This window comes from Anarrhichthys ocellatus, unplaced genomic scaffold (assembly GCF_004355925.1).
Source record: "Anarrhichthys ocellatus isolate YVR2014 unplaced genomic scaffold, GSC_Weel_1.0 scaffold60, whole genome shotgun sequence".
In the NCBI taxonomy this organism is placed as follows: Eukaryota; Metazoa; Chordata; class Actinopteri; order Perciformes; family Anarhichadidae; genus Anarrhichthys; species Anarrhichthys ocellatus.
Genome location: NW_022280090.1, coordinates 779491 through 793526, shown reverse-complemented (window position 1 = coordinate 793526; position 14036 = coordinate 779491). Strand labels below are relative to the sequence as shown.

Genomic DNA, 14036 nt, shown 5'->3' with positions numbered 1-14036 from the left:
TATATATATATATATGTATATATATATATATATATATATGTATATGTATATATATATATATGTATATATATATATATGTATATGTATATATGTATATGTATATATGTATATATGTATATATGTATATATGTATATATATATGTATATATGTATATATGTATATATATATATATATATAAGTTCCTTTTTCTCAAGATGACATTTTAAACCACCTTAAAAACTGCCAAAAATCACTAAAGCCTGAGTCCAGCAGGGCAAGCAACACGAGCAGTCACATGATACGATTGTAATCAAACCCCCAAGTTATCAGTTACGTTTGTGATTAAAATGCCATGATAATTGAGACAATTATTGTTTTTCATAAAGCATGACCATGATCATTCCCTAAACTTAAGCATAACCATGGTGCTATAATCATGATGAAGAAAAAATAGCAAAATCCTGACCCAAAATATGAAATCACCCTAAATTCAACACTAAATCTAACAAAATCATATTTGTGTTGTCAAATCATACAACAAATATAAATATCTCAACAGTGATTTGTAAGCAGAGACAAATGATGCCTTTCCGTGTCATTCTAGAGGGAATGGACAAACAACGTATTTTGACATTTAAATTGGAGTACTTGTTGGGAATATTGGTCCAAACTACAAAAGTAAGACATATAGGTTGAGCTGTAGTTTGACTTTAAAGGTGAGTTTGTGAAAGGTTAAGGAAGCATATATACAAGGGAGGTATGAAAGTGGGAAAGATTTTAATACATTTGTACTAATCTGTTTAAATCCGAAACTAACAGTGTATAACAGTCCGAGCATGGTATAGGAAGCATTTTGGATTCAACATCACAAATGTAAAAATTGTGGATAAGGGAGCAGAGGCACTGTGAAGGACTGTAACAGTATCAATACAGTAGGTTGGAGTTTGGCTACATGGCCTGTATTTGAACCAATTCAAACTAATTACATGTTTTCACTCCCTGCTTGTCAAATACTGACGCCTGGTCAGGGGCCCTCTCTCTAGGTATCCCTCTAGGCTCAGTGTTGGATGTGTTAGGGACGCGTGTCAGTTTTAGGCTTCGGACAAGATCATGGTTTGGGTTAAAATAAGTGTGTTTCTTATGTAAAATAACTATATTTGTACGGAAGTTACAATACAACTATGGTACAATAATTTAACATTGACTTGGTTTCGTTCACACGGGACACAAACAGCGGTCTCTATGGTGAAAGTCCCGCATTCACTTGACCCATCCAACCTCAAATCCATCCAACCCCAAATCCATCCCACCCTCAGCAGACTATCGCACACTTGATGCTATGCCAGTTGCTCTGACTGTCTAGTTATGATGCGGCTCGGTCTACATTTAAGGTCTGAACTGTGAGGTCCGGGTCTAATCACTTGCAGTTTTGACACCACATCAGAATCCACTTTCCGCTACCTCGTGACTGAAGAGGCCTTTCCCATCAATGGGATTCATAAAGTATATATATGTGTGATTGTCATGTGTTTTGAGTCAAATGACAGGCTTGCTGCAGGAATCAATCACAGCCAACACCAGCCTCGAGGCTGTAACAAACAGGGATGTTGATAGACTATCAGGAGTGCGGAGAAATAGGACATAACATGTCCCGGTGAAGCTCCTGATGTAAATGCTGTCCCTTGCAATCATGAAAGTATACCTGTGGCGGCGGGGCCGCAGTGCAGACCATCAGTGCACCATTTCGTCATTATTATAATTGTGTTTTCCTCCTCTCTTGGCTCTATGGGGAGCAGCAAGGCACGGTTGCTTATCTCGCTGACATTTCACAGCAGCATGCTCTCTGCATGGCCGTGTGTGAGCAGTGAAGAAGTGAGTGCATGTGTGTGGAGAGTGGAAGTGGAGTTGTAGGTGAGGTGCGACTTTTTTTTGTCCAAAAGAGTAACCACAGTTACTTTTCAGACTTTGTGATTTCTGAGTGCTCTACAAAATATATGTTAATAATACTATTGCAAGCCAGCGGGTGCATTGATAAACAAATGACAATTTGAAACATTGTTGGCTCGTGTGTGCTGAATGGTAATACGATTACCTGCCATCCTATTTGTGACTGTAACATTGCTGCCTGTCTTGTTAAACCAGATTTCCCACCAGGGCTGTTAAGACTGTGGATAGAGACGGATGTGTCTCGGCATAGATGCATTATGCATTGTGAAAGTAGAAAATCCTGTGATCATTAGCACATTTGCTTATTGGCTTTCACCGGTAAGTCTTTCACAAAAATGTAAGGCATTGTGTCGATGAATTGTCACTGTGTTGTCTTTCAGTCAATTATTCTCAAACTAACAAACTTAATCTTCGCGTCACCTCCGTGATGCATCGCCCGCTGTGTCAAGAGAAATCTCTATTTCTGTGGCAGAGAAACAGAAACGGGAGAGAAGCTGAGAAGTAAAAAATGTTTTTGGGGATGCAGCGGGACGAAGGCAAACCAGTCATTATCGTCATGGGGTCTGACTCATGTCTCTTCCGGGGTTGTAAGCGATTGCACTGAGGTCCAGGCTCTCCCGACCTCACATCTCTATTACGTCACCATAAGCACTGCATCGCTAGACTTTCTGGCCCTGGCCTGGGTGTAGCATCCATTCTGTCATTTTATTTTATTACATCTGACAGGCTGACGTTTACATGAACAGAGGGCTTAGATTTACGCCACTGGCTTCTTTTCAACACTGTCCATTAATCACTGCATTAAAGAGAGAGAGCTTCCACCAGCAGATGCACCCTCCGTAACATATCTCTCTCAAGTCATTGTGCCTCCGAGATCTTTTCTTACAACAGAAATAAAAGCCTGGTGATATAATTTCACTTGTTCACAGTCGTTGCCTTTGTCTCGTGGATACACAAGATTTCTTGAAACACAGGCTCAGAAAATCTTAACTTTAAACTAACGTCAACCTCATTGCGCACTTTTGTGGGTGTCTGAGTGGCGATTGTCAAACTAACTTCAGCCTGGTGCTTTACTTGCAGTGCACACATCAGCACCTCAGTGTGATTGATTTGTTTGTTTCTTATTTTCCCCAACTCGTAATGCCCTAACTCTGATTACAGTAAAGTGAACGTACGGTGTGATCAATCAGTCACCTGCTATGCTGGATCAGGCAGATCCTGACAACATCTCATGTTGTTTCTTCACCAGGCGACGGCTAAAACAATCGCCTCACTTAAGGCCTTTGCTGTGGGTTTTGGGCCACTACTTGTTTTACCTCATACTATGACCCTAGGTACCCCTCTAGTGCCAGTGGTGGACGTGTCAGGGATGGCGTGTTACTTTCCACTCATTACTTGCATAGTGTCTTTTGTCAATAAACTACTGTGTTCACAAGAAACGTATAGTTTCCACTCATTACATGCAGTCCCTTTTTTGTAAATAAACTTCCAACTTAAGTTTTTAGGCTTACTTGTGCAATAAAATGACTTGGTTAAAAGGTCCCCCCCCACCACAAGATTGTGGTTTGTGTTGAAATAAGTACATTTGTTACATAAAATATCTACATTTGTTAACTGGGGGTCGTAAAGTCCGGAGGATATGTATCAAACTGCGGTAAAATAAGTCAACGCTGGTTTCAAAGAAGACTCCATCAGCAGTCCCCTGGGTCAATGTCCCGTATTTGTTTGACCCAGCCAGCCTTCCATTCCACCTGCCCTCAGCGGACTTTCTTCATCGATAGAAAAACGTCACTTGCTCTGAGCGTCAAATAATGATGCAGATGGGTTTACATTGGAGTTAGTAAAAAGCCCGGTGTGTCTAATACGGACGCTAAAGGACGGGCACTGACCAAGCTGCGGTATTTGAGAACAGGTTGTGGGAAACAAATGAAAAATGACTCATCCCCAAAAGTCAAAGCTGCCTTGTGCCGTCTGTGAACACAGTTTTCTCTTGAGAAGAGCTGGCCACGCTACAAATGTCCTTGGTCATCAACAGAATTCAGTGATTTCTTTTATTTCAAAAGCACTTCCTCGAGGCACATGTAAAATGTATGAGCTGTTAATTGTAAGTGTCCCTTTTTTCATCAGGTTTGAGAGGTTGGCTCCAGGATAGCAGCACCTGATATGCTACCCACATATCCTTCTCAGGTTTTCTTTCCTTGCCATGAATTCTGTTAGGGTAACATTTACATTTGAGCTGCTTGCAATAAAAAAAAACGTATAAATTAATAATGTACCAATGAAAGAGTATGGTGACACTTGTGCCTGCGTGTAAGAGCCTCAGCATCCCTCCTAGGACTTTACGTCTTTTTGCTTTTCTTTTGGCGTGTGTGTGTGTAGTCGGAGGTGTCTGTCATAGCACTACTTAATTACAGAGGTGACAGATCCAACGTCCTCATGCTGCATGAGTAATGGAAGGGATTGTGCACCCAGCATTGCCCATCAGAGCCAGAGCTCCTGATGACTCTTATCAGTAAACTCATTCCTGCCTCCTGACCTTTCAACAGTTCCAGAGTCACCCATTATCCTCTTTCCCCTTCACAAGACACACAGTAAGCATAACAGGTAATGTCCACAGAAGCTGCAAATAACTTTAGAGATGTTGCCCACTCAATAAATACCGTACAGCTCTCAGCAGGAGTGGATCCATCTAGTAATAGATCAGGAGTGTCTTTCAGCTCATTGTCTTTTGGTTTTATGGCCCGCAACGTCACTGTTCTGGTTCAATCTCATCAGTCTGACCACTCTCATCAGCGTCTTTGCCAGCAACACAAGCAACTACATTCAGCAAAATAGCTCTGATAAACTCACTATAGCACCAGACGGCAGACACAGACAGTTAGAGACTAGCCGGTGAACACAGTGGAGCAGTTAGCAGCTAAAGAGGTCGTTATTTCCCTCAGTCTCTGGAGACAAGGCCAGAGCTAAAAGGAGAGTATATGTTGAACTTACGTTGGCCAGGTGGCCCAAAGGATAACTAAAGTTTCTCTGTGCCCGCTGTGCAACTGATTGCTGACATGTTCACCACAGCAACTTTATATGACATTACTATGTGTTTACAGCTTATTGTGTTGCCCCAAAGTGGCCAAAGAAATGGATTTAAGAAGATTTAAAAAAGCAACAATCTCGTCCTTACTCGTCACATTTTGCCGTTTGGACCCCGCAGCCTTTTTGCGTAGTATCTTGTCGCAGTAGGTTCTCGTGTGGTTCACGTTGTGAAGCCGTCGGGTTAAGGTACTTTTGTGGGATTCATTACCACTACATACTACATACACCTCATAACTGCTCCTCTACACACCACTGAGTTGACTGGTCATTTTGAACGAGAATGGTATATAGTACATGTTTATCTGTACAGCCAAAAATCACAAGCAACGTCTCAATGATGATCTGAGACGTACTGCCCCCCCCCCCCCCCCCCCGCTTATTACAGAAACAATACCAGCCGACCCTGTAATCCAGTGGTCTTGTTGCAGCACGCATGTGGATTTGATGGGTTCTACAAATATAGACCATAACTAATGCGTCATCCTCCGCCCCGATACACAAAACCTCAGGCTGCTCATGTTTGTGTTATTTAAAGGCTCCCACTGTGACCCTATGTTTCATAACCAATTTACATTTGTTAATCGTTGTGCACATTCTAAATTGCGATAAACATGATCACTCAGGGATATGTATGTGAGATAAATGAGCAGTCATTATCATTATGTCAAACACATTTTTCATTTTGTATTCTCTAGGAGCCCAGTGTTCCTTCAGAACAGACTGTTTTTAATGTAATAACACGCTGGAGTTCAAACCAATGCTACTCTCACAAATTATTTGTGCCGTGCAATTTTGTACCTTACTGAGTCTCATCTTTACAACAAAATAATTTGCAGATTCTAAGAACTTATCTGTCAACGGTGAAATGCTGCAAGACAAGAAAGAGCACTTCCAGACATTTCCGTATATTCAAGTGTCCGCTGCAGCGACCCTGCAAGTAGAACCGTCTGCAAGTTAATCCAATACATTTCAATAGCACAACAAATCTGCAGCCCCCAAAATGACCATGGATGTCACCATATGAAAAGGTATATGACAAGCATATGACAAGCTCCATAAAAGGATGGATTTATTGCACTGAGTAGCTACAGTTAATTTACCTCAAAAATGGTCAGATCTGTGTATATTTAAATAATGCTGCAGACAAATACATTTATCAATTTGAAGAGCTTGCAGACAGACAAAATGTAAATAGAACCAAAACCATTTAAGACAAATGGTTCACACTTCATCTATCTACCTGTGCACTGCAGTGTCCAATTAAGGGTTGATGTTTTTATCAAACTTCAAAATTGTAAGAGCTGTTTAATTCTGATTACAACTTACATAATTAACAACGTCTTCACAAGCTGTAGCAGGTTAAGGTTTAAGCTGTTTCTCTGGTTATTATGCTTTCTGTACGCCAGTTTCTGTACATTTCGTGTGGATGAACTCCACTACTTTATCATTTTTAATGTTTGAGTGTCTCTCTCCACACAATCTGTTTACCTGCATTCAACCAGAGCCTTTTCGTACATGATTGGTCTGCAGTGCAGAGGGTTCATCAGTCAGATATATCATATTGACATTATTACTGTCCATCCGTAGCAATTGTTGCCAACAAATATTACACTAATTATCAATGTTGTGATTTTGTTTGAATATGATGGAATCATAACTACATCAAGTATACCACCAATGTAATAGCTTAAGAATGGAGGTAACTTGTTCAGTTGTTTCTATAGCACACTGGACAACTTTACATAGATGCAAGTTAACGTCACTGAATCTTAACAACAAGCACAAGCATTATATCTACCGGATTGTATTCATGTAGGAACAAATGCATGATTACGCTTGACACAATCACATCCTGTGTAATACTATGTAGACCACAAATACTATGATCATATATCAAAACAATAATCGCAATATAAAATATATTTGCAATATTGATGAGAAAGATCACAATTAGAAATTGTTCAGCCCTTTAGAAAGAGTAATTTGCATATATTAGTTGGTACTACAGCACTGATAGAAACATTGATCGCCTTTAAAAAATTGAATTGTATTATGTAGATCAAGCAAGACCAGTCTTTGTATAAACTACTTTGCAAGTAAAGTGAAGTGGCGGAGCGTGTTTGGGCTCAGCTGCACAGGGGACAGAGTGGGGGAGTGGTTCAGGGAACGGTGCCGGGAAGAGGCTTAATTAGGCGCAGCTGAAGCCTATCTTAAATTGTCTCTCTCTCTCTGATATAAAAACACTAGTAGTGACAGAGGCGCGAGGGACGGCTCAGCAAGAGACACAGACGTGTGCTTGGAGGCAAGGCACACGGCCGAGTCCAGCCTCATATTGTGAAACCGATAAAGAACGTTTTGAGAACATTATTTGACTGTGTGCTGGCGTCATTGTGCTCCAAGGACCCACCGTGGTAGCAAGAGTTTGTTACATCAACTTAATATTATTGTGTAGGTCAAGCAAAACTAGTCATTCGTAATGTTTTTTGCAATATTGCTGAAAGTACTAGAAGATATTTGTTGATTTTTAACATTATGAATGCCACATATGCACACTTCTTTGTGTTTTGATCTCAAATGTAGATTAGCTTCAAACTAGATACTTTAAGGTCAAGATGCAAACATCATTTCTGTTGTTAATACCTCAGATTTAACAATTCTACATTTACACACCCTAATGCGGCGTGAATGACGCGATTGATGCGAATAATTTGCGCCGCGTTTAGTGTGAACACACCTTAGGTTTCTTTTTTTCAGCGGGGATATCACTGTTTGACTGGAAGATGGGATGTTTTCAGCTGTGAGTTTTATATATTTTCAAATTGTTCTGATCCAAAGAAAGCTACTAAAGAACAAACAAGCAACAGTCATGAAAAAAAGAGCAAAGCAGTAGCTTCAATGAGGTCAATGTCTCAAACTGCACAATCGTTGTCTTCAGCTTTACATTGTTCCCACTCACGGCTCCAGGTCTCAGCTATTAAGATAATTAACTGCTGCTGCTCATGTTTCACAGATGCCCAGTGCTGCTCCTCTAAACCTCTTCACAAACTGCCAATTTGAAATCTGGCTCGCTCCCTCTCTCAGGAGGAGCAGATTACTCGGCTGAAACCTCAAATCCAGTCATTTTCCGGTTGAGAGTATGTGTAGAAGGATGGAGTTGTTGAACTCCCAGAAAGATGTGAAAATGCGAGAACGTGCTCGCCTCGCCTTATCAAGGCAAACAAGAATGTAATAAAAGTGGAGGAATTTTTGATAACAATGCTGCGTCTCTGCCGGGGTGCTGATACCTGACGGATAATGGATTCCTTGTTGCTGTGAACCACAAAAGCTGTCAAAGAACAAATCCGTGGCACAAGGGAAAACAAACAACGTCCTTCTGCAAACGACCGGACCAGTCTTTGGTAGAGTGCAAAGTTGGCCGCTAGACATTCATTACATATGCAGATGAAAACAGCCTCACTATTGTAGGAAGAGGGCAATGATCGCCCTCGTCTCGTGCTTTTATCTGGCAATAAAGCTGTTACATGAAATGGGATCTCTGGTAGCGCCACAGAATACCAAACTAGATTCCCGTTCATAATGGCCCAGAGAGCCTCTATTTATCAGATTTCTAACACCACCAACAGACTGCGAGCAAAGAGCTGCATTACAGTGTTTCACTGACAGAGCAGCAGTTCAACACAAAGACATCAAAATAGGAAATTATAGAAGACAAATCTGTCAAAAAATATGTTGTTCAATGACTGTAGTGTTTTGTTTTTTTAAGTTCAAATATTTATTTGCAATTATTTATTTAGCTAATACCTGTTAAAATATGTCAGCAGGGCGCAGAAGAACAGACTCGTCTGGATGTTTATGAGGATTGCTGTACAGCAGGGGTCGGCAACCCGCGGCTCCGGAGTCGCATAACTGAGGGCTGAACTTTCCCTTCAGCCCCTCTGTTACGGCTCCCTGAGGCTACATACACACCAATACGTTTTAACAAAGAAAAACCATCTCCGTCCACGCGGCGTTTCAGTATCGTTTTAGAAATAATCTCCGTCCAGACTAACACACCTGAAAACGAATATCACGTGACTATACGTACACTGGGCGTGATGGTGCCGGTGTAAACAGCAAGTAGATTGGTTGCTGAGTTAAAAAATATACTACAGAGTAATAAAGTAGTTTTTAAGAATGACTTAAGATCTTCCTCTAAAATCTTCCTCTATAAACTCAGACACATTTCATGGAAAGTTTTATTTTTCAGACTTAGTTACAGCGCTGCGGGTCTTGCTCTCTCTCGCTCTCTCTCTCTCTCTCTCTCTCTCTCTCTCTCTCTCACATCAAACTTACTTTAAAATTAACACTTACACATAAAAGTTTACTAGATTATGATCCATAAATGTGGTCAACACACGTCTCTCACTCGTTTCCTCGGTTTCGTTGTTGTCTGTTCTCACTCGTAGCTCTGCTGGTGGCTGAAGTCTCTGTCCTACTGGAGAGAAATTCAGGCTTTTGATCCTTTACATTTTATCTGAGGACTTCACAATAGTTGTGCAGCACAAAATATGCATTAATAAGAAAAGGAAAGTCCTCCGTTTTGTGTCCGTCCTCCTCAAAGCCGCTAACCGTGACTTCAGACGTCTGCTCCAAGGAAAGGGTCATGTGATAGGGACGTGACGAATCAGGTCAAACATTTGCCATTAACATTAACAGGAGCTTTACGAAGGGAGCTGGACAGGTTTTCCTTCCTCTCAATTGTCTCTCATCTTTGGCTCTTAAGCGGCTGAACATACAAAAACATTCCCTTTCATCTTTTCATCCTTTGTGAAAATCAATGTCAGCCGACAGAATGAGCCAAACCGAGATTTGTTTGATTCAATGCAGCATGAGTCAACTTGAGTGCGTGTGTGTGTGTGTGTGTGTGTGTGTGTGAGAGAAATATTGGCTGTACGTAAACGTGTTCATGGATGTTTCAGATACACCCAGAAAAGATGATGCATATGAAGTTGAAGGAGAGAAAGAGGAAACAAATGCATGAGCACTTGTTTTGGATGTACATTGCTGCAGATAATGAATAACTGCTTGATTTGGTGCAAAGACATACAAATTCTCCGACAGACTCTTTCATGTCTTCCAGTCCTGTTGTAGGTTTACTCTGCCATCTAAAGAATATTCAAAAAATGAAGACAAAAGGTAACAAAAAACTTGGTGTCTCTCATTATTAATGCAGGAAGCCCTCAAGCAACAGGCTCCTCTCTGCCCTGATTCATCAAAATCAGACCAGTGGTGCATCAATTGAGAGTCTTCAATTTGATTGTTTTTTTTTTTTTGCATCCTTCACCAGCCAATTATTCAAATCCCAGAGCACGAAGATGTTTTTCTACAGCTTTCAAAGAAAAAACACATATACAGAGCAGCGTCCTTGAATGTTTCAACTCTTACAGGAAGAGCACATGTTTATGTAACACTGTGAGATATTTGTATTTTGCTCTTGATAGCTACAGTACTCTGATTATATCAACATGTATCCTAAAACAGCAAAGTGTCCTTTTGTGATTTTATTGAATTTATTGCTCAGAGTCAGTGTATATACAATAAAGGACATGGTGTAAGCAGTTCTTGGTTGTGAGTCATTTAAAGACTGTTGTGCAAAGATGTTTGACCTGAGGCATCAGTTTACAGTGCAGATGTGCATGAAGAGGCCACAAGGTGAAAGTTATAAATAATGAAAGAGGAAATGCCAACTGAAAGCTTTCAGGATTACTGGAAACACAAGCCACTTAAATTAAAGATGTCTCTGTCAATAGAGGGGCAAAGGTGAAGCTGCTGCAACCATAACTGAACCAACAGCGAGGCTTCAGAGCAGCAGGATGGATTCAAGCTTTTAACCATTATTTTTCATAAATGAATCCATTTGCTTTCGCAGCGGAGAAAAAAAAAATCGTTTGCTTTGAATTTGTGAATATATTGTTGTTTTGTGTACTCGGTAAGTGCAACATAATGAGAGTGAAAATGGATTTGCTTCTGTGTTAATTGTTCTGAGTGCAGAGTCGGTGGTTAGTTTCATTCATGTGTTTTAGGCTGCGGGAGCAGCTGGGCAGATATATGACATTTGCTGAGCCGATTTAAATGTTTAAATGCTATGTAGTCTTTTGGCTATGAGTTTTGAAGAAATTGATTGTCCAACATTAGACTCTTGTCCGTCTATATCGTGTGCCCAGATTCTTTTATGCATTTTTTATTACACCAAACAATAACTGTTGAGTAAAAAACGTCAACAAACTGATTCTCATCCCCCTTAAATTACATTTTTTAATAAATGAATTGTCCAAACGTTTCCAACAATGCCCCTCTAAACCTCTGCTGATTGCATTGCTCCCTGTGTGAACACAGTTTGATGTTGATGGCATCATCTTGACCATCAGCGGTGGTTACTTTCATGCGCCGACTTCCCCATCTGAGTCTGTGGTTACTGTAAGTGGCCTTCTCTCTCAAGGAACTGTAGATTCCGAACATTTGAGCATAAAGCATATATTGTATTATCTCAGAAATCATATATACATGATTGTATTCCATATCCAAATTAATATTTTTTAAATCCCTTATCCGGAGGTGAAAGTCTATTCTTTGATCCAAACAAACTACCATGTGTTTTCAATACTGAACCTGTAATTCAACATTCAAATGTATCATTTAGAAACACCTCGAGCAGGGCATTGTGTTTACTGCGCTACTGTAACTAAAAGATGTCTGAATGTGGCAAAAGATAGACACAAGTAAACAAGCTCTAGGGAGGAAAGGTTTTCATAGGGAATAGGGAAGCACTATCATAAACACATGTTAGACTCTCAACTATTCCTACAGCGGATTAGGGAATGGTTTAAGAGTGTTAACTGACAAATAATCAGCGAAAACTGAACCATTTCATTATGTTTGTTCTATGTTTATAGCTCTAGTGATCAACTTGTATGAAGATTAAGTTTCTGTACATAGTGCTTTCTGCCATGCACTATTCATCTGACTGTTCTTCTGCAAATAAAAAAGTGAAAACTTGAGCCGAACAGTAAACGGCTGCATATAATGCTGCACAATTTGCCTCTCGCTCACACGAGAAGAAGAGAGCAAATTGTCAAATCTCTCTCTTCAGTAAAGGATGATGGACCAGACCACCCAGTGTGGAGCGAGGTAATGGTTTCTGTCTGCGCTCTGCACCCTGCCGGGCATCCAGGACACCCAGGACTCGAGATCAGATCTCTGAACTGTGCAGGTCGTCATTTGGATGCGGACGGACACTCGTTCCACACATGGACTGTCGAAGTAATTACGTTACTGAATCTTTCTGGTTCAAGCGGCCAGAAACAGAAGACAGAAACTGCTGTATTAGCCTGCTGCTACAGATGCTTTAGAGATGAAGGGACGAAATGGAGCCCGACGGTGAAGTGGCCGACATCTCTACCTGTCATGATTTCATGCGTCTCTCCTGAGTCCAATATTTTAGAATAATCAAATCAAGGCCCATCACATTCACTCACTCGAACACATTCACACAGGAGCCGCCAAGCACTACTACCACTTTGCACCAGCTGGTCAATGCCTCGCTCAGTGAAACGCAACTTGCTTTGCCCGGGGGCCACTTTTCCAAAATGAGAGGAGGCCAGGGGCCAGTTAACACAATGTACAATCTCTATTAGTCTGTTTTGATGCTGTTTTTCATGCACTCTTGCACATTATTTACGTTTAATTAAGAAATCTCATTGTGAATCGATATGTTTTCATTGTGAATTAGAAAATGCTCAGCGGGCCGGCCACCTGGCACCCTATCACAGGCCAGATTTGGCCCATGGGCCGTAAGTTGAGGATCAACGCACTACAGTACAATGGCAAATTGTCTAGTTCACAGTTCCCTGCTAAGATTTGTCCACAGTCAAGATTCAAACCACAAGCCTTCAAAACAAAAGCTCATTTCTGCAATCAGCAGACTGCCCCTTTAATTGAATATACAGTGATACTGACATGGAAAAAGACAAATAAAAAAGCAAATAAAAGAAGAAGGGTAATATTCTCCTCCTAAGCTCCGCAGCAATAACCTGAGTTGTCCTGAGTTCCAAACTCACTGCTAAAGAAATATCTACTGGAATAAAATACAGCCAATGAAAAATGTGTGTGTGTGGGGGGTGGGGGGGGTGACTGAGTGCTGGTTTAATCCAGATTGCTTCTGCATATTAAATAATTTTAAATTGAATGCATTTTCACATATATAATATATTATTTGTGGATAGCTAATTGAAAGTGGGAATGCATTTAGCTAAAGGCTGGATTCAGTACACATCAAAGGTTTAATAAGGTTGCTGCGGTAACTGCGAGCAAGTAATCCTATAGCCTAAAGTCATTACAAGATACCTTACAATTTAGGATAGTTTCCCGTTTCTAACTGCCCCCTCTTTTGTCAAGCGCGCATGCTCAGCCACAGCACGCGTGAGATTTATTGATGAGATATTGCAAGAACTGTGAGTCCAGTTGTTAATTGGGTTTGGACCACGCGGATCAACACGGGATTACACTCACGAAGCAATAATTAAGCCGAAATGATTGCTTTGGAAAGTTAGTTTTCTCTTACCTTTTCTTTTGGAGAATTGTGAGAAGTGTCCTGTATGCACGCGCTTCCTCGCTGCTGCTAAAATGATGATGATGATATTCGCGTAGGTGGAACAGCGTTTTGTTGTTGTTGTTGTAAAAAAAACTGAACTGTCCCTGTTCAGCAGCCTGCTGGAGGCAGCAGAGGAGAGCTGAGTTCAGCCGGATCTGATGCTCCAGTCTCTCGTTTCCTTTCTTTTAAATATGACTCTGTCATGTGACCACCGTCCAATGCGCTCCCTACAACTCCTCCACACAAACACACCAAATACACCAAATACTATGCAGCTTCTAATAGCTGGGGGGCATACGTTCTACATGTCTTTGCTGAAATTTGAAATGTGCTACTGTGAATGCAAGCACAAGGATGTTTGGTTTCATTCTGATATGTTTAAAGACAACGTGC

At 40.8% G+C, this 14036-nt stretch overlaps 1 protein-coding gene across 2 annotated transcripts in view; it reads right to left on the bottom strand.

Annotated features, from left to right (window-relative positions):
* Positions 1-13760, bottom strand: part of rap1gapb (RAP1 GTPase activating protein b) — a 94221-nt gene extending 80461 nt beyond the window's left edge. For both annotated transcript variants that reach the window (XM_031871817.1, XM_031871819.1), the window contains exon 1: positions 13614-13760. The gene's annotated coding sequence lies outside the window, so the exon portion shown is untranslated. The remainder of the gene's footprint in view (positions 1-13613) is intronic.
* Between the last annotated feature and the right edge of the window lie 276 nt (positions 13761-14036).